At 35.7% G+C, this 22,392-nt stretch overlaps 2 protein-coding genes across 2 annotated transcripts in view; one reads left to right on the top strand and one right to left on the bottom strand.

Moving 5' to 3' along the window:
* TP53INP (Tumor protein p53 inducible nuclear protein) overlaps positions 1-21,179 on the top strand; it is a 186,111-nt gene extending 164,932 nt beyond the window's left edge. The window contains exon 5 of the transcript XR_010861836.2: positions 9-21,179. The gene's annotated coding sequence lies outside the window, so the exon portion shown is untranslated. The remainder of the gene's footprint in view (positions 1-8) is intronic.
* Adck5 (aarF domain containing kinase 5) overlaps positions 1-22,392 on the bottom strand; it is a 458,263-nt gene that overhangs the window by 391,030 nt on the left and 44,841 nt on the right. The gene's annotated exons all lie outside the window — the stretch shown is intronic.

The following is a 22,392-nucleotide window of genomic DNA, read 5'->3' as shown; positions in this document are numbered from 1 at the left end:
GTTTCCAGAGATACCTAGGTGCCGGGATTTTCTCCCGCAGAAGTTCTTTTATGTGCCAGTAAATCTACTTACACGAGGCTGACATATTTGAGCACCTCCAAATACAACCAGACTGAGCCAGGATCGAACCTGCCAAGTTGAGGTCAGAAGGCCAGCGCCTCTACCTCCTGAGGAAAATAGTTTCTACAATACAGTACAGTACATACTGTAATTTGAAATGTCCATTCTTTAGCAGTTACATTTATAAAATACGGTATAAAAAACTGTGGGATAGTTAAGAACCCGTAGAGGAGAAAACGACAATGAAAATGACATTAGCAAGTGGATGGAAGCTGACTGTAGTCAATTACAAACAGACCAAGAAATTGTAGCTATGGTGGAGAAAGAATCTGGAGTTGATGAGGAACAGAGTGGCGACGAAGAAGACCATAATGAACAACTAGCATCACATTCAGATGCCGCAGCCGCCTTAGAACTTGTCGTAAGCTACGTTGAGCGACACTCCGCTCCTACGCCCACTGATGTGATGTTTATGAGATGCTGGTTTAACACTGCATCTTCTAGTAGGTTCCAATCACTACAGCAAAAGAAACTAACAGACTTTGTAAAGATAAACGACCAGTGATTGATGGTTTATGATGTGTAATTATCTTTACATTAAGTTATTCTAATAAAATATACTAATAAAATGCAAGTAAATCTTCATTCTATAATATGTTCTTTCATTTCAATAAGGAAAATTAAAAAAAAAAAAAAAATATTTCTGTTGGGATTAACCGGACTTTCGGATTAATGGGGTTCAAATTAACGGGACTCTAGTGTATTTAGTAATACATAAAAATATCAGCATTTTGTCATGACCTTATGCTGTGAAAATAGAATACTAGCTGATGGTACAAAGTGCAGTGGATTTTAAATTATAAAAGAAATGGCTACAATTTACCTCTAAACTTGCAGTATTGTGCGAAGATATAATGTACTCCATAAGTGTAGATATTCTAAGTGGAGCCTTATCTAGGAACACATGGAGTTAAATATGATGGTCCAAAAGTTTAATGGTGTATTTTGTAAATGGCAGTAATCTTCTACAGTATCTAGTAGTTGCAGGAGGCCTTCATATTATAGTAAAAACTGGTAGTACAAGAAAGTCAAATAATGATGTCACTCCCTTTCAAATGATTTTTTTTTTTACAGAGTGGTTGGAAACAAATGAACTGGCTATATGAGTGATAGAGGATTGGCCATACTGATAATTAATTTGAATAATTTTTCATTATAACAGCAGAAAAGTTAGCCAATTACCTCGCTCGGTGGGCAAATTTAAAGGGCCTTTGCGAGGCGGTGTTGCTAAATCTTCCTGTGACTTAAGACTGGCTTGAGGGCACCACTCAAAGAAGGCGACTTGCATTGCAATGCAAGTCCAAGTCCACGGTACGCATGCCACATGGGTGCTTAATGAACATTATCATAAATGACCAATCGCCTAGCAGCTAGTGATGCTGAGAAATCAGCATTAAATACAGGCACACCATATTTTTCAGCTGGTGTCACCGTACCATACTTGCTTTGGCGTGATCCTATCAACTCAGAGATCCGTGTACAAATCCCTCTCCTGGCAAAGATTTTTCCCACTTGAATTCGTCCACGAAGCGATGTGATTGGCTAACTTTAGCAGCTGATAAAATTACAATGGTGCAGGATATCAAATTACTTTCTTCAAATTATTTATCAGTATGAACAACCCTCTAACACTCATATACATGGTTCACGTTGTTTGCGACCATACCAACAAAAGTCACGAGACATCTTAATGCTATATGTTAAACACATCGCTTCAGCTAATATTTTTAAGTTACTAAAAATGCTATAATTGTAGCCTACAAGTGTTTCTTTAAAGTCCCAGTAGGTCTTCTGACACAAATATCTCACATTTAAGCACGCTTCATGCCAACATAACCATATGTGATATTTGGCTGGTTAATAGACTATCATCTTCATCATCAATTTCCCCTCGCCCAGCTCCCGCCAGTTTGGGTTATTTATGACACCTTTCCATCTTCCTCTAGCCACCATTGTTCTTCCGTAACTGTGTTCCAATCCCGGTGTCTTCTAATTATTCTATTCTTAATTGTTTTCAACCACCTTAGTTTGGGACTCCCTCCTGCCCTCCTCCTTTCTGTCTGGGTATCCAACGCCTGCTTCGTTATCCTTCCTTTCTTCTTCTTCTGCTTATCATGTCCAAACCATCTAGTTAATTTTTCTCCATTCTGTCATAAAGGTTTTCCACTTCAATTTCCTTCCTGACTCTGTCCTTGTCTTTCCTATCATATTTCTTAAAAATTTAATTTCCCTAGCCTGGGTTTTATTCTCCTGTCCTTTTGTCAATAGTACATCTTACACATCACCTCTTTACACTTCATTGCTATTTCTTCCCTCCACACCAGGCTTCTCACACACTGGTAGAATGCATTTCCATGTTGAATTCTTTTACTGATCTCCATGTCCAGCCCTGCATCCTGCACTGGTTCACTTCCCAAGCTCTCCACAATTTCAAGGCTACTTTTTATTATTCCTTTCCCTTCCTTTTCTCCTCTAGTTAACACCATTGTCTTCTTAAGGCCCGCTCACATCTAGTGGAATGAAATCGAATTTGTTTTAAACAAGTGTTTAAATGGGAGTTATAGATGGCAATATTACAAGTCGAATCGAATCGAACCAAACAGAACAGGATTCTCTGCCTAGAATATGTTGGCTAGCGGAGTTGAATCGAACAGACTTATCAGCATCTGTGCAACTTTGTAGATGATTGGGATCTTTTGGACAGCTACTTGGTGGCAAATGTGTGTCAGGTGTAAAGTAAGCTGTTTCTTGCATATGGTCAGGAACTTTGTTTCGTGATAGTTTATTCAACTTGCTAATAATTGACACAGAAAAGCTTATCAGTTTAGTTCAAAAATATAATATACTATATGAATATTATTGTAACAACAATTTAAGAAATAATGTCTGGGAGGAAAGAAACAAGGTAATGAGGAAATCAAATTGGTTAGAATATTCAATTTCGTGGTAGATTATTGTAGCCTATATTCAATTTATTTCATAATTATTGTTGAATTCATCACCAAATCGTGTTATTTTGGAGTCCACATACAGTATATCAGTACGATCATTGACATCACTTGGGATGTATCTTTAAGTGTTTATCATATTTACAGTGAACAATTTCGTAAGTGGCATTCCCTACATTTGAAACTGTTGTACACATGTTTCTAACAAACAATACAGCATACGAAACTGCTCTGCTGTAGACAATAAAAACACTTCACAGTTTTTAATTAATCTTGAGGCTACTTCAATTAATGATTTCATCCTGCTACAGCACGCAACCTACTGCATTGAAGTAATTTTAAACTGATCACAGATTCCCATTGCATCTGAAGTAGCATTTCTTCCGGTAAAATTAAACTGTTTTATTAATTTCCACACTCTGAAATAGTTGAAATGTCAATTCACTAACTATGAAGTACTGCCGAAACTTAGCTTCATCGCGCAATAAAATTCAACTAAACTTGAATACTCCCCTTTTACCCCTCTTGTTAAGTTAATTTCATGCGCCCAGAATATTCTCCGTTCTCTTTTCCTATCACTATTCATTTTCTGCCTCCTCGCACAAAAATGGTAGCGATAACAGACCTTCCATTGAATGCTTTAAGTTTCCTGCAGAATTTAGTTCGGTTCTGTTCTGCTAGGAGTTCGATTTGATTCCACTAAGTGGGAGGAAGCCTTTACTCTTTCCTATGCTGATTTTCATTGCATTATTTTCAATGACATCACTCAACATGTCAAGATGCCCTTATACTTCCTTTCTGTTTGTACCCTACACTACAGTATCATCTGCAAACAGCTGCCTGTACACATATTTTTCCATTGTCTCCTTCACAATTTTGTCATGAATAACAGTGGTTACAGCACACTCCCTTGTCAGTGTCCAGTTTCATTCCAAAACCACTCTGTTCTCTCCACATGTTTTCAGACAATGCTGCAATAATTTTTGTACACTGCTTGCACATATTCCATCATTTGTTTTCCAAATCCTTTCTTTCCATACCTTTTCTTTGGAGACACTTATTGTAAGCCTTTTCTAAATCAAGGAATGACACACCATATCTCTTCCACATTCCAATATTTTTCCCTTAACTGCCATATTGCTCTTCTCATTCTCCTTTCTAGTAATCTATCAAATACTTTCGCTACATGAGATATGACTGTGATTTGTTTGTAATTACTGCAGATCTTCCTGACCCCTTCTCAAATATAAGTATCATTAATCCCTTACTCCAGACATTTGGTACTGATGAACATGTCCTGCTGCTATTCCCACTTTCATTCGTTTGACAGTAGTTTCCACTTTTTCCATTGTGATTTCACTCTTGGATTCTGTCTCCTCACACTCTACCTGTACCATCTTATCTACATCACTTCTCACATTCGGGAATTCATCAAAGTTATCCTATCTTTTCCTTATCTCCTCTGGTTGTGTTATTATCCCCACCCCCCCAACTGTTTTTGTACACTCTTCCTTTTCTCTTCCTTCTTATAAGTCCATATAGCATCCTATTACTGCTATGCACATCCTCTTCCAACTCTCATGTAAATTCTCCCCAGCTTTTTCTCTTCACTTACTACTTTCTTGCACCTTATTTTCATTTCCCAATAATTTCTGCTTCTATTTTATCCCCGTTCCATCCTTTCCATGCTTTCACTACCTCCTTTACCCTCTCATTCTACCATGGGGTCTCTTTATCTCTCAAACTTTGACCCATTCTGTCACAAACACATTCTGCACAGCTTAGAAATGCCTTCTTGAACATCGGATCACTTCCCCACTCTCCACTTTAGCTCTAGGTAAGTGTTGTTTCAACTTATATTGGAATTCATCTTTTACTTCCATTTCTTTTAATTTCCATACTTTTATTTTCTTCATTTCCAAAATATTTCCTACTTTGCAATCACCAATCTATGGTCTACATCAAAGGCTACTTCTGGTAAGGCTGTTACATCTAACAACTGTCTAAGATTTTCTGTCTTTGTCCTTCTGTTTTCCCATTCATATCTTGTAATCTTTAAACCATATACTGTCCACAATCAACCCATTTCTCGAACAAAAATCCACCAGTTTCTCTCCCTCTTCATTCCTCTTTCCATATATAAAAGGTACAATTACTTCTTCCATTAGTTTTCTCTCAAGTGTGTCCAGAAATTTGTTCATATCTTGTTTGCATCCAGAGTGGGGTGTATACAGTTGGATGAAATCCTTTACTCCATTCTCCATCCTTTACTCTATCTTTATTATTCTAACACTTATATATTCCATGTTATCTAAATACTCATCTAAGGTCTTGTGGTTATTATCCCCACTACAGTAGTGAATTTATCCCTTCCTCAACTTTCTCCTGTCTACTTAACCTCACTCAATTCCATCACAGCTATATTCTCCTTCTCCATGAAAACAACCACCTCTTCTTGCTTTTCAGTCAGTGACATGAGGTTGATTATTGCTACCTCTCTCTATATTCTCTGCTGGTTGCCCATTTCTCACTGTGACTGTGCGTCACTTCCGGGGAACACCCTAACCTTCTCCAAGGCTGATTCAGAAGTACCATTTTTACTTTAGGCTGTTATTACGATAGGGTTGCCACTCCCAAAGGCATTTTAGAGCTGTTGCCAGCAGCTTATCAGACCACTCCTAACATGGAGTCCAGGAGCCTTTTGCAGCCACCCCTAACCTGGGGTGAGACACTGCTTGATGGGTTCCAATGTTATTTCCTTACACGGAGTGGGCCATCACCCCTCCTAAGGAAACTCATCCGCCCAAAGCTGCCGGTCCCCTTAGGGAACTGGGTTATTTACCGCTACCCGACACTCGGTATTGAGATACTGGCTGTAAGGTCTCCTCATTGCCGTAGTAACGTAACTGGCCAGACATCTTACAAACAGAAAATGATCATGTGCAACAATGGTTTTAAAGAAGTACATTAAGCAATAAAGAAAAGAAAAGTGAGTGCTTGTGCTAGTTTGAAACTCTTTTAACCTATTTTTTTTCATTAGATGTTCATAAACAGAAAATGTACGTAGTATAAGCTGCAACTGCAGAACAAATGGAGTTACAGGGTACAAAAGCAGATGCCCTTTGAAAACTAAATTAGCAGTTGGGGTACTGTGTATTATAAAGATAGTTGGGGATATCTTCAAAACCTTTAATTACATCATAGAAAACTTCCAGTGATTTGCAATTCAAAGCAGTTCAAATAAATACAAGTTGTAATATATAGCATATATTTGCTCGTTCACAGATTCCTTTCTCATGACACAATACAAAATTATTAAATAAATCATTTACAAACTTATTTTATAGAAATCAATAAAATAAATCTTAAAACAGGTCCCTATTACTGTACATATGTACTTATGAGGGAATAAATAATGGAATTTGGCTAATCATTCAAATTTATTTATGATCATCTTCAACATATGGCATGTCTGGAATCAAGAAAGAGAATATTCACAATATTAATCTAAGAATATTCTAATCCTAATTCCTTGGAGGAGAATCTTGACTTTGTTTTAATAATGAATGATGAATTCCTACCATGTGTCTCAATGTACAAATAATAAAATAGTTTCATTGGGTTCTAAGAAATGGAAGATTACAATTTCAGTTTCCCAATAGGGTGTATCTTTTTATTTTTACTTTTTATTTTTTTATAAATAAGACCTTAATACTCCAGGATTTGCAGTTTGCCAAGAACCCAGCACAGATGAAGATCAACAAGTTTCTGGGAGGAGGTTGACTAGACTCAATACTGAAATACTGTCTGTTATTTCGTATTTAGAATAAAATCATGCTCTGCACTTTATATTAAGGATAAGTTAAAAATCATAATTCTTGGCATAATTGTCTTGAGGGCTATTAAGTCTTTCAAGTACTTTTACTTTCAAATTCATTCTTGTGATGACAAAAACAAAACCACAACCATATTTAAATATATCCAAATAAAATTCTGATATTTTTATACGTTAATATTTACAGAACTGAACAGTGCAGAGTACATGAGAACTGTATCATATGCTCAATGCAGTCAAGTTCTTTAACAAATGAATAAAAATGGACACATTTAAGTTTCAACAGTATGTAGAATTACTTCTTGTTAGAAGTGAAATGCAAATATCAAAATACTGTTCAATACGATCATTTACATATTTTTCATCAATAGGAAACATTGGCACGATTTCAGTGGCATATGTACATATGAACCTTTTTTATGTACATCTTGTAGTATAGACTATACATACCTTGTGCATCATATAGTCATGTTGTTTCAGGTTTAAGAAATAAATACCAAAAAATATAAATTCTTGTTCCATTCAGACGTGTATATGGCAACACTGTAACACTGATAGGGCCGGAAGTAAAGTGAGATAAATGTCAGGTGCGGCCGACGAGCCATTTGCTCACCCATATCAGTCAATTGGTGAAGTTTGGCTTGTGTGTGGTTAAGAGATATGAATTTCATTTTGAATGGTCCATATTGAACTGTGATTACATTTAAATTAAAAATCAAGAGTAAAATATTTCCACCTTTTCAGTACAAAATCAAGTAATGTGGGTTACAATATGGAAGAAACATTTATTGGAACTAGTTTCGACCTATTTTTTAAGGTCATCATCAACCAAATCGCGAGTTGCACAATGTATCTGATAGTTCATAGAAACTGTAAAAAAGTTGTGAATATATACATTTCCATTTATTTAGGAACAATCTCCTGTATTTACAGGCTGCCACTAAGTACAAGGTAAAACATATCAAATTTTCTGTACAGATCTATTAATTGAAGAAAACTCTAAATTAGAAGGAACAGTATAATTAGTGCGGCATTTCAGAGATGTAGCTGTAGAGGTGGTGTCTCAGGATCTTGGGTGGAGCCTTGGAGGACGAGAGTCGCAATTTCGGGGATGAGCTTCATTGGGAGTTGGAAGCGCTTCCATGTGGCGACGAAGTGACGGGGTATGGTACCGCGAGCTACAACCATTATCCCTACTATTTCAATTTCCTGAAGGTGGTATTTAGATTTGTAGTAAGAGATAGTGGGTTTGTATTTGTTAATCTTTTCTAGATTGACCTCCTCTGGCTGACTGCTGTGGTGTTCGAACCTGACAGTCGGATCTAAGATGAATCCTTGAGAGCTGTTGTCTTTAAAGGCTATGATGTCAATTCTCTGTGAACTGCTGTTTATGGCCAGTCCGTGTACCTCCTCATGTACAGTGAATCCCTTCTTTCTCATTTCTTCAGCAATGAAGGATCTGATCTGGTGGTGCCGCGTGTTTCTTAGGAGCTTCCCACGTGAGCAGAATCCCAGGACATGACCAAGGGTTTCTTTCTCTCCGTGGCAATGCCGACAGAAGTTGTTGTCCAGGGATCTGCCTGGCACCGAGCATACCGCAGAAACATTGGCAGTCATCTTTATAGCCTCTCTCCACTCGTTGCAAGACAGTCCGGTATAATCTCGCACCCAAGAGTTTGGTGGTGTGTACTTCTTGTAAATTTGTACACCGAGTCCTTTTTCCGGTAGTGAACACCAGGAGGTGAATTCACGTTCTCGTAGCTCTTGACGGATCTTCTTAGTATCGTACAGGCTGTTCTTAGCGGTTATTTTTCGGGTATCAGCGTTTGTTAATTTTAAACGTTCTATACATTCCCGACTCTCTGCATGAGAATCCCTCGAAGCGACGCCGAGTGGATTTTTAGTCTTGGGCAAGGTGTTGCAGGCATTAATGCATTGTAGGTAAACTACCCACACAGTGGTTTGACACTATAAATGTGAAAAAGTCAAAATTGTTGTAAAAGTTTTGGATAATGCATAAAATGCATAAATCGATGCACTTAGCTGTTGAAGGAAGAATTCAAGAAGAATAATTTGAGCGTTGAAGATTCTTGAGGTTTGTATGTTATGAAGTTCTGATAGTTGCACTGCGATGTGTTGGACGTATTGCAGGTACGGTCTCATTAGTGATCAAAGTTTCAGATTATGTTTAAAAATGCATGCATCAATTACATATAGTTGTTGTTGAAAGATCACGAAGATTCTTGAGAATTACGTATCACACGATACGAGTTCTAAAAGCAACGGTAGTAGTAGTGCTGAGAATTCTAGACCAACTGGTCTACAATAATGGTATGTTGTAGTGCACAGTACCAACAGTTGTCACTGTCAGCAGATGCTTCTCATGTGTGCTACACTCGTGAAGTAAAGACCTCAGTAAGATAACTTCTGTTGCCGACAAGTACCTCAGTTGCAGAATTGCTTATTTCTGATATTCTTACTCTCATACAAACAACTTAAATACTACTCTTCATTCGCATGTCCATTAACACCATTTTGACACTATCCCTATCTAATTATAGATTGCAATTTTGCAGGGTGAATCCGATAATGCAAGTTTATAAGACGGTTCTGGGATGAACTCTAAAATCAATATCCTAGTACAAATTGTGCTTTTTCTGCCTCAGGAACATGTTCTTTTTTCAGAAAGTAAACATCACTATTACCAAATTCGTTCCTCATATGCGTCATATTCAACTCGGCCAATAAAATATCTAACCCTCTTTTTGTAGGAAATTTTACAATGGTGAAATCATGTACCTTGAATTCTGCACTCTTTTTTTCTCTCCTCCTCTTCTGCTCATTCATTTTCATTTGCCAACATAGATGTAATAAATTCATAATACACACAGCCTTTACTCCCCAATGAAATCTTTAAAAACAATTGAGTATTATATCAGTCATCCTGGCAAAAACCAGATAAGTCAATCTTTTAGTTTCTTAAATTCATGTGTTAACCTACTAAGGTCAATGCTCTCTATCCTTTGACACTAACAAGATAAGTCATTTTGTCATGATATTGAAGAAATAACCAAATTTTACTTTAACCCTTTGACCGCCAGCCTCATACGCTGTGTCCTATACCACCAAGGCCTAATGAGCACTTTTTACCTTGCAGTAAATTATTCGTAATAACTTCTGTTCAATTTATGTATATTGGATGGGCATTCTTTTGTTTCGAACAAAATCATTCGGAAATTTTATTGATGTAAATTAATGCACCTTTATTTTAAAAATGTTTATTTTATGAAGTGATAATTCAAATAAATATTTCCTTTCTTTGAAAAAAAAACTATTTCATGATCAAAAACCAGTAAGAAAAAAATAGTTTTACTATCAAAAGCTGCATTATTTTAGAGAGGTGGTGTTTCCTATGCTATATATAAAAAGATAGAGCCTTATGTACAATATTACAGTTACAATATTTTTATTATTATTATTATTATTATTATTATTATTATTATTATTATTATTATTATTATTATTATTATCATTATTATTATTACACTAATGTGAAATTTTCTAATGTTACATTTTATGCTAATGCTGCAGTTCCTGGTTCGTTTTAAGTAAAAAATTACTACTAATGTATATTTCACACATAATTAACGCTCAAAAATTCACTTTTTGTCTTAAAAATATGATACAAGAAATTATTTACTAATATGTTTATGACATGGTCTAGCAAATGTGCTTAGGGAGGCACAAAGGGTGTACACTCTTCTTACACTGTTTACAAATGTATCTGGTCTTTTTGCCATTTACCACTTTGACTAGAACTACTCTTTCTGAATATGGAACAGTTGCGTTCCTTTTTTTTTTCCTCGGTAAAATAGTAAGGGGTTTGTTACCTGCCCGCGGGAGCTGAATTGCCGCTTGGCCACCAAGCCACTCGGCAGCAAGTTTCTCAACTAAATTTGTTGTATATAGTCTTATTTAATCCAAAACTAGTCCAAAACATGTATCACACATTATTAAAATGAATAAATAACTTGGAAAGTACTTTTTCCGGAACGTCCGATCAATCGGATGTCGGCGTTTTTAGACTGAACCTCGAAAGTCCGATCAATCGGACGTTGGCGGTTAAAGGGTTAATATTATTCAAGAACCAGATAAGTTATCTTGTTAATATTCTGAATATTGTTATAAGAAGTGTCTTCAACCACATAAGTCAATTTGTCTTGTGTGTAGTACAGTTTCTGTTGTCATTGTGGATGAGGACATTATAATCTTGTAAATGCATTATTGGTAGTGAATTTATACAACTACCTTTGTTAAACAGAACTATTAAATCTCACAATACACAAATTTGACATACCATTTTGGTTTTGACTGGTCCAAATAAGAAAATAATATAGGACAAGTCAGTTTCATTCACGATCCAAAGCAGTTAAGTCATTAACTGAAAATACTTACACTACAAAATAAAAAATTGAGAGTGCCATGTCAATATTGTAACTAACTCTAGTGTTGTAATTTAGTGTGAAACATGGGCTTGTTTACTTTTGCACAATTGTTCAATGCGTGAAGGAATAACAGACAAACACACTTGCAATTGTTGGTCTACAGAAAGAATTGGCTCATGTTTCTTATTTTTATGTTGGTCAGTGCTAAAAATTGCTGTTCGCATACATGTTGTTTATTTATTTTATTTTTTATAAGTTGTTTTATGTCGCAATGACACAGATAGGTCTTATGGCGATGATGGAATAGGAAATGGCTAGGAGTGGGAAGGAAGCATCCGTGGCCTTAATTAAGGTTCAGTCCTAGCATTTGCCTTCTGTGAAAATGGGAAACCACGGAAAACCATCTTCGGGGCTGTTGACAGTAGGGTTTGAACGAGATATGTTGTTGAAAATGGAAGTAGAACACATATGGCATGTTCTGATAACACTGGGAACTCTCTTTTCACTAAAATCCAGAATTGAATTAGTGTTTCTTCCCCAAATTTGAGCTTCAAACTTCGATAAGCCAGAAGTTCATTCAACTCTTCTGCCTCTTGTAATGTTAGGTGTTTTTTCCTCAGTAGTAACGGTGAAGGGATTGCAAACCCAGTTACATTTTTTCACGTTAAGGGAAGGAAAATATTGCTTAATTTTATCGTCCAGCATAGAAAGATCTAATAAAATCAGACTGAAACAATTGTCAGAAACAGCTGTAAGAGGAAACATCCTAAGTTACCCTTTTCAACCTTTTACTTCCACAGTTGACAGCTCATTATTATGTAAGATTTATTATCTTCTTTTCCTGCATACTAGATCACTGAAATGTCCAAAAATATCAGCTAGGTAATCAAGTTTGGAACACCATGTTTTGTTGCCAATAAGGGCAACAAACTCAGGTTTTTCTGTGGCAAACATTTGTAAAAATTAATTTTTAAATTTGTAAAATCTGGAGAGTACCTTTCCTCTTGAGAGCCAGTGAATTTTGGTGTGAAGGACCTGAACGTCATAAACAGCTCCTTTTCTGGCATACTTTGAGAATTATGGTTTTTTGAACTTTACTTTTAATGTAATTAACTGGTGCACCCATTCACCCAATCATCAACTTTAGACCAAGCCCTTTATATAAAATATCTCAATTTATCCAAAAATTTTTGAGGAAGAATTATCAATTTATGTCTAAAAAATCCATCAAAAACACTTTAGATCTAATTAATAAATTAAATAACTTCAATTTCCAACCCCATCACTCCCTTCATTCTTTCGATATCGTTAATATGCGTCCCAATATACAAATATCAAAACTTTACCATATTATTGAAAATAATTTAAATAAATACAGTCATTTCAGTAAATTAGAAATCTTTGATTTCATGTCTATTTTAAAATTAGTTTTAAATAACAATTTCTTCACTTCTGATAACATTATCTATCAACAGAAAGCTTTAGCAATGGGCTCGCCTGCCTCAGGTATCCTAGCTGAAATATACCTAGATTTATAAGAACATAATAAGATTGACGACAACCAAAACTTTAACAATATTCTCTTTTGGGCCAGATATGTAAATGATATCTTAGTTACTTTAGATGAAAAAACAGTCAACGTTACTACCACTCTTCTCAATCTTAATAACATTGATCCTCATATTAAATTCACACTAGAATCTGAACAAGACCAAAAGATAAACTATTTAGATCTAACCATCACCAGACACCCAACATTTTAAAATTACAAAATCTTCAGAGGGACATACAACAAGATAAACTACCTAACAATTTTTAACTACGATTGTCAATTTACGTCCCTTTCAATCATGCCTTATTAAATCCATTATTCCAACATACGGTCACTGACGTCAACAAGAGCGTACTTATTCAACAGCATTTGCCAAGGTCAAATGACAACAAGCATTTAAATTTCACGAGGACCAGGTGGATCATAATAAAACTTTGTTATTGTAAATCCAGTGGTTAAAATAATTTTTTCATTGCAAGAATAGTTAACAAATACAGACTTCGCCCCTCAACCAAAAAAAAAAAACACACCATCCCCTTAATTTCCACTTTCACTTTTAATAAAGACATCTATAAAGTCACTAACATTTTTAAGAAATACAATGTAAACATAGCCTTTAAAACAAATAGTAAAAATGTAGATATCTTATACAACTCTACTTCTGTTAACAGAATTAATAATTTCTCAAAATCAGGAGTTTATAGAATCTAGTGTAATAATTGCAATTTTTCATATATATGACAAACTGGAAGAAGTTTCACCACAAGATATTCAGAACCTATTTTGCCCTAAGATACAACAAATTCTCAGCAGTAGGTCAACACATGCAAGACTACAACCATAATTTTACCAGCATAAAGGAAGATGTGGAAATCCTTAAAACATTAAACAAAGGCCCCATACTCGATATAACAGAAAACTGTTTCATACAATTAGATCAATATTTCAACTCAAATTATAACCTAAATGACATTTCTGAGAAAACCAACATTCTATTTGGCCTCCTGATTATTATTTCAACTAACCTAAAATAAATTTTCCATTCTGTTCAAGCGTTTACTCCTATTCCCTCATCCCTACCTTAATTAAGCCCTCCTCTGGTTTTCTTCCACCTCCCTTCCCCAATTATCTCCGAACTATCCTACCTATTTTCTCTTTCCTTACCTTCCTTATTCTTGCTTCCTTTCACATAAATTATACAATACGTTCAACACTTCGCACCACAAATTGATTCACATATTACACATTTTATTACCTTTTCTATTTTTCTTCCCCCATTTCCATTCCCTTTAAATTAACCCCTCTTCATTTTTCCCCTTCCATTCCCCATTTCTCTCCAAAATTTCCTCTCCCTTTCTTTTTCTTCCTTTATCTTGCTCCCCTTCACATAAGTTATCCAATATGTCCAACACTTAGCAACACAAGTTGAGTCATATTACATATTTTCTTTATAAACATTTTTCTATTTTTCTTCTTTTTCCATTACTATTTTACTAATTTGGATTTTATTATTATTTACAACTTTATTCATTTCATTTATTTCCGCATTGAATTGCGAATCTTCTCAACCATTCAAAATTTAATTTTTTAAAAAACTTTCAAGTGCTACTTTTACTTTCAGTTTTTTAAGGACTTTAATCTCTTTGAATGACTTCTATTTACCATCTTTTTAGATTGTTCACTGCATGTGCATGGATTGTTTTCTCAGCGCTACTACTACCATTAATGATTTGCAGCTTTTAAAACTTCGTATCATGTGATACGTAATTCTCAAGAATCTTCGTTATCCTTCAACGACAACAACATTGACGTATGCATTTTTAAACATAATCTGAAACTTCGATCATCAGTGAGACCTTACCTGCAATACGTCCAACACACTGCAGCGCAACTATCAGAACTTCATAAGGAGCAATATATATAAACCCCAAGAATCGTCAACGCCCAAATTATTCTTCTTGAATTCTTCCTTCAACAGCTAAGTGCATTAATTTATGCATTTTATGCATTATTCAAAATACTTACAACTATTCTGACCTTTTCACATTTATAGTGTCAAACCACTGTGTTTTCACAACTTTTTTACAATTTCTATGAACTATCAGATACATTGTGCAATTCGTGATTTGGCTAATAATGACCTTAAAAAATAGGTCGAAACTAGTTCCAAAATGTTTCTTCCGTAATGTAACCCACATTACTTGATTTTGTATTGAAAAGGTGGAAATATTTCACTCTTAATTTTACATTTAATTGTAATCACAGTTCAATGTGGACCATTCAAAATGAAATTCATCTCTCTTAATGCTATATGTGAAGGCTGCAAATTTCAATTTTTTATCTATATCAGGGGATAATTTAAAAAAAAAGCTTCATTTTGACTTCATTTTATTGAGAAACACTGTACTAAAACCACTGAATTCTGCTATACTACGTATATATTGTAATTCTTTGGATTGTTCATTACGAGAGAGAGGCAGTTTAAAAGCTTGATAAACTAGGCTATAATATGTCGCCTTTTTGCGACTGGCTGGATTCATTGAATTATGTTTGATAGTGACCGGAGAGTAAGTCGACTTTCTACAATCTTTGTAAATGAAACTATTCTGTTCTCTCGTAATTGTAATATCCAAAAAAATTAAGAGATTTTTTCACTTCGTCTTCCACTGTAAACTTGATGTTTTTGTCGAATGAATTAAGAAAATGTAGAATGTTGGAGCTATTGTTTTGTCACTGGTCAATAATGATGAATGTGTCATCCAAGTACCTCATCCATCAGCTGGTCCCTTTCACATTACCATAGATACTATTCAATTTTTATTTATCCTCTTTCCATATTTGGATGCAACAGATTTTACTGATTTTTTTCACCTTCATCAAGTAAGAAATAGTCTGTTTTTGTACAACAGTAAGAAATTCCTTCCCACCTCATAACAAGCAGGTCACAGATGTTCTCCTTGTTTTAACAGTGCTCATTTATGTTACAATTCTGGTCAAAAGATGATTTAAAAAACAAGAGCATAAGTGCAACGTTGTATAAATAAGGAGTTCTTTTTTGGAAAGTTGCTTACGTTGCACTGATACAGTCAGGTCTTATGGCGATGTGGGACATGAAAGGGCTAGGCATGGGAAGGAAGCGGCCATGGCCTTAATTAAGGTACAGCCCAGCATGTCATACATAAGATAAGATTCACAAGACCTATTGGAATTTCTACTACTCTCCTTGTCATGGACAAGACATTTTAATTTAAGTGTTGTTGACAATGTAGTGTTTTATGGATCCTTGTTCTCTGTGTCAGTTTTAATCTATAACAAGAACGTAACATCATCATCATCTTCACTTCTCGTTTCCAGCTTCCCGAGTCGGGTTGTGAATGAAGGACCTCCATCGCTGCCTGTCTCTCCACCACTCTTCTCCTTTTTTAAGTACATCTTCTGGTTTTCCTCCCCTCTTCTCTATGCACTCCCACAATGAATCTGTCCACCTCTTTCGGGGTCTTCCTCGTGGTCTCCTTCCTGTTAACTTCTCTGAAAAAGCTTTTTTGGCCCTCTCTCTTCTCCCATTTTCATCACATGTCCATACCACTTTAGCTGTGTTGTTTCTATCCTTCGAAGTTTCACGATTCCTGTCCTTTTCCTTATCTCTTCATTTCTAATTCTATCCTTTCTGGTCTTGCCCTCGATACCTCTTAGGAATTTCATCTCCGCTGCCTGTATTCTACTCTCCTCTCGTTTTGTTGTAGCCCACAATCCAGCTGCATAGATTATTATGTGTTCATAATAGACCTCGTGCGAATGGCGAAATTTTACCTGCTGGCGCTCCTAGCGGCAACTCGCTCAGAACATTCATGTGACGACTGTGTGTAGTGGCTTGTGCGGGAGAATCAAGTGTGACAGTGAAGGAAGCTATTTAAAGCTGAACTGTCGTCGTCCATAGAGATTTGTGTGGACTTTCAGAATATTCGTTGGGATAAGTCATATTTCAGTAATCACATATTCCAGGTGAAGGAACGATTGGGAGAAGAAATATCCAGCTTCTGTTTGAGGGAAACGAGCATTAATCAAACGCCTTATGCAGTTAAACTTACAGTAATAGTTACCTTTCTTTTTGCACCATAAGTCATATGTATATACAGACTACTAATTTCAAACATAACTTTAATATAAAGTACACATTTTCCGTGTCCATTGCCGTTGTAAATTATTTTTTCATTAATTAATGCTAGTCTTGTTTTAACATTTAACAGATCGATTGCAACAGGAATATTCAGCCAGCCGAGTGTGAATGCAAAGTAAGCCTTGCCAAATGCTGTAAGCACATTGCTGCGCTTTGCATTTATATTAATACAGAAAGAGATACTTCGAAGATTTCCTTTCTGCAACAATGGGAAAAACCTAAAAATGTTGCCGCAGAATATTCTAAAGGTGAACATTTAGGAGAAATGTTCAAGGACAGATTAAGTAAGCGGCTAGTTTGTAGCATACTGGAAAGTGAGGGATTTGAAACATTCAGCAACACTGAACTATATGAGAAAATTAAATTTATAGACTGTGCTTTTACTAGAATTTTGAAGGCCGAGTGTGAAGGCGAATCCTTAATTATCTCCAATTCCACTGTTGAAGCTACAGTGGATGATGCTGTAGAACAGAGCGAAACAAGACTTTTACTTCACTGTCTTCAGCAATTAGACCTTCAAAACGTTAATAAACTGTTTAGATGCTATGGAATAAATTACTTGTCAAGTGGCAAGATATCAATAGTGCCAAACAATTATTTTGAGTGCACGTTGCAAAGTGACGTCCTGAATTTTTATTATGACAGCGTAAAAGTCACAAAATCGTAGACGTATGCTATTGCGATTGAGACTAGGGCTCAGTCTAAAAATCCTGCGTGGTTCGATCAAAGAAAATTACACATATCTGCCAGCCAGAGTGTACACAAGATCATGACACTGCAGAGTGGAGATTTTAATAAACTGGCAACTCAACTTCTCATTTCTAAGGACATAAACAGTCCTGCAGTGAGATATGGCAGAGATAATGAGCAGAGGGCACTTCAGGAGTTCTGTTTATCGTCGCAGTGTTGCGTGTCACAGCTGGGTTTGTTAATAAACGAAGAGCAACCCTAGTAGCCTGGATGGGATAGTGCTAGGTCAGGACTGACCCTCTCTGTTGGAGATTAAGTTCCCTTACTCGTGTCGGGAAAAGCCCGTGATTGATGAGAACATGTGTAATGTTCCAAATTTGTATATTGACACTGATGGTGATATCAAGTTAAGGAAACTCACGTATATTACACCCAGGTACATTGTGTATTTTGAACCTCAACTCCCATGACTTTTTGTATATTCTCCAAAGAAAAGTGTGAAAGTGGGTGCCTCCAGAAAAGAAGAATTCCTTTCAAATATTATTCTCACGGCACGGAGGTTTTATTTCGAACATTACCTTCCACTAATTTTCAAGCGTTATGAATAGTGTTACATTGTTACCATACTCAAGCATAGATTTTACCACTATTCAGAGATTTCAAACATGATATAATTTCTACCTGAGTTAGAAGTTTAAAAAAAATTAAAAAATAGTTAACTAAATCGATGTAATCATGTACAATTCAATAATTATATAATCATGTTTAAGTTTAGGCCTTTACCTAAAATATACTAGTCGTCTGTTTTATTGATCGGAGGACTGAAGTTCACTAAGACACCTACGAGACGAACAATTTTGTCTAAAAGAGTTAGGTACTAAATGTGTGCTTATTGTTTGGGAATACGAAGAATTTCGTTCCATGAGGATAATTTGTATAGGAATAGTTACATCCAACCACAGACCAATTTGTTCTACTCTTTGTAGAACTTTCTTCCATCTCGAATTTGATTTCGTCTCTCAACAAACGCAGCCTGATAATCGCGTTGCTTCACTTCACTGACGAGAGCAAGTCACATGAACTATTCGAGCAACTTGCCGCCAGAGCGCAGCAACATCCATGCGCACGAGGTCTATAGGTTGAATTTAACACTTTATTACATTTCCTCGGGACATCTTAGTTCCACAAAATACCCCTTACACACTCTGGTAGAAGCTGTTAGCTTGTTGTATTCTTTTCCCAATTTCCTCGGTTATCTTTCCACCTTCTGTGATCACACTTCCCAAGTACATGAAACTTTTAACCACTTCCAGAATTTTACCATTCATTTGTACCTTTCCTCTTCCTTCCTTCCCCTTGTCATCACTATTGTTTCACTTTTCTCTGCTTACTTTCATCCCAAATTTTTCTATCTCTTGATTCCATACATCTACTTGTTTTTGCACTTCCGTTTTATCCTCACCCCATATCACTATACCATCTGCAAACTACATGGCTTTTGTTGCCTATCTTCCCAATCTCTGTTTAATATTCTTATGAATTTCATCCATGACTATGATGAATAGTATGGGGGATAGTACACTTCCCCTGTCGGAGACCAGTTTCAACTTTAAACAATTTTGTTTCTCCTATCCTAGTCTTCACACTACTAACACAATTTTTGTACATAGCTTTTATAATTTGCACTTCCACTCTGTTAACTTAACGTTCCGTAATATGTCCCATACCAACTGTCTGGGCACACTGTCATAAGCTTTCTCAATGTCAATAAATGTCCTCACGATGTGTTTTCCAAACTCCCATCTTTTCTCCATCATATGTCTTAATGTTAAGATCAGGTCAAACGTTGATCTGTCTTTCCTAAAACCATATTCTTCCATTTCTCCTTCTGGCAAGAATGAAACATGTCCCGTCTTAATGTAGAATAAATAATCAAAAGATTATTATTAAGGTGGCATTGTGGATTTTTTATTTACTGAGCTGTGATTATACTGTGTCTGAGTGGCATAAAGCAAATTGACCCAAAAAAAATTAAGCGAAAGTCTTCAGAAACTCTGTTATATTAAGAAAAATCAATACAAATTTTAGTTTTATGCGATTGTTGATATCAATATCATGATCCAGGGACGTAACTTTTCATTAAAAAAATCCCACATGAATCGGCCAGGATTCAGACCGTAGCCACCTCAGTGAAGTCGAAAATTGGCATAAAAGGGGTCTTGAATGTGCCAGTAAATCAACTGACACTGGCCTCTTGCATTTCTGCACTCTGAAATGGTAATCAACTTATTTAAGGAAAAAGATCTTCAAGACTCAAGACTGTCTGGATGTGTACACTACTACTGAATTTTGCTACAACAGTCAGTGCCATTTTATCCAGTTTGTTTCAAGTAATGTGTAAATATTAATAAGAGCATTCTATGTCTTTTTTTTTGGCCATAACATCAGAGTGTTACAGGACCAATGAAATACTGTGGAATGGTGCAGACATAAAGAGCATGTAAAAATGTATGTAGTATACCTAACATCTAGGTATGCTATGTTCCATTAGCCTTTTGCCATGTTGAAACACCAGATGCCGTGGAAGTTAAGACAACGCTAGTCGTGGTACTTAGATGGACAAACTGGAACCTGCTATATACAGTATATACGAACATTCTAGCTCAGGTAGTCTGATTTGTGTTGCCTGGTAGATTTGGGGTTACTGACTAGATTGCCAATGTCCAAGATAAGTGTAAACACTGCATTTTACTTTTAACTTATCACTATATGTTTCCCACTGAATATTACTTAGTGCTAAACTCGATATGAACCCTCACTTCAGAGAGGGTGGTATAAGAAATCAGCTCTTATGCAACAAGACTGCTTTAAGGGCTTCTAGTATGCCTCATTCAATGAATAAAAATGAAAGTCTATCATCATGTTAACACGTCTAATAAGAACAAATAAATTATTTTCAATAGAAACACTACTGCTACATACTTGTATGTGTTTTCACAGAGTAGTTGACCATGTGAATGTGTGTTTTTATTGTATTGCAGTTATATTGGTCTACGTGTGTGTGCATGTGAAATATTCATTGTGTATATGTTAGGGTGAGTGATATGTTAAAAACGGTTTGAAGAATATGATATTGTGTGCACTGAAATATTTCAGAAAGTTGTTGCAAAGCAACTGAAATTTTAACTTGTACAGCAAAAAAAAAAAAAATTAATAACTACCATGCATTCTTGTATGAAATGGCTTATTCTTACTTCATAAGATGTTATTTTTATTGAGTAATTTATACTGAAATTAAATCCATCTGTAGCAGATGATGCCTATAAATCAATATCTAATTAAGTAGTGTCCACTATTTCAATTTTTGAAATATTCACAAAAAATAAGTTTAATAAAAATGTTGATTATAAAATTATTCATTTTACTGGTCCTTTCCATTCCTTCCAAATTACCACCACCGCAATAAAGTGACTCACTTCAATTACAGTTAAAAAAGGTGATGAAATAATAAAGTGCTATACAGCAATATTGGTAAGACCAGAACTGCTGAAGTAGCTTTAGAGAGGAGGTGTTATGTCAGTCCCTTTCCACTACTGTAAGGAGACCTCATTCTGAGACCATTTTTTCAAGAGCTGACAAATGAAGAAACACATAATGTTCACTTAAAGCATAATGCAATAGTACACACTGCTAATTGGTTCATGGCAGTAATAAGGGGCATTTACGAGGATTGTGTGATTAACTGGCTTGCTAGATCCCTCTGATATAAATTTCCATGAATATTACCTATAGGGGATATTGAAAGGAAAAATGTATGCCAAAATTCTTTGCACAAGAGAAGAACTACAGGAGACCATTTGGCAAGATATATCAAATATCTCACAGAGTGAGATACCCGTAGTGTCTGAAAACCTGTTTAGGAGGTGCCAAACATGATAGAGAGCTGAGGAATATGGATGTCGCTGCAAGCATCTTCTTTAAAGCCAGGTACATTTTAAGTGTCTTCACCAAAAACAGCTTTCTATGACTTTGATGCTGAGTAATGTGCAGATACGGTCTGCATATTACCAGCCAGTGGATGACTGTCAATGCTGCAACTTACCGTGGTTTGGGTAGTGTTGTTGAACAGTTATAAAATAAAGACTGCATCACTTAACTGGCTATTTCCAGCAGACTGACATAAATTCAGTGTATAAAAAACTTGTTCATAATATTAAGTAGATCCAAACATTGCAATTACATGATCTGCAAACTGTTTAATATTAGAATAACTGTTATTGGATAATCTTCTTCCTGGCCTTAAACCCAACTTATTGGGGCAGGCACTTGATATGGATTGGTCCCAGTTTTATGGCCAGACTCCTTTTCTGACACCAAAATAACCATTAAAGTTTTAGATAATGAGAAGTAGAAATCCTGGCCATTCTTCCCAGATGTGTTAATGAAAGATGTGCTTTGCATATTGATCAGTTCCAGTTATGAATATACTGGAGCTTCTGGTAGGTTGAATATTAGTGGATTGACAAAGAAATAACATTTTTTTATTCAAAGCTTTCAATTCTGAAAATTTGATCCCAAAATTTTTATAGAGACTTTCTAGAATAGAGATGTAGCTGTGATACTGA

Source organism: Anabrus simplex, chromosome 1 (genome assembly GCF_040414725.1).
Source record: "Anabrus simplex isolate iqAnaSimp1 chromosome 1, ASM4041472v1, whole genome shotgun sequence".
Taxonomy (NCBI): Eukaryota; Metazoa; Arthropoda; class Insecta; order Orthoptera; family Tettigoniidae; genus Anabrus; species Anabrus simplex.
The sequence above is the reverse complement of the archived record's forward strand: the minus strand, read 5'-3'. Positions and strand labels throughout refer to the sequence as shown.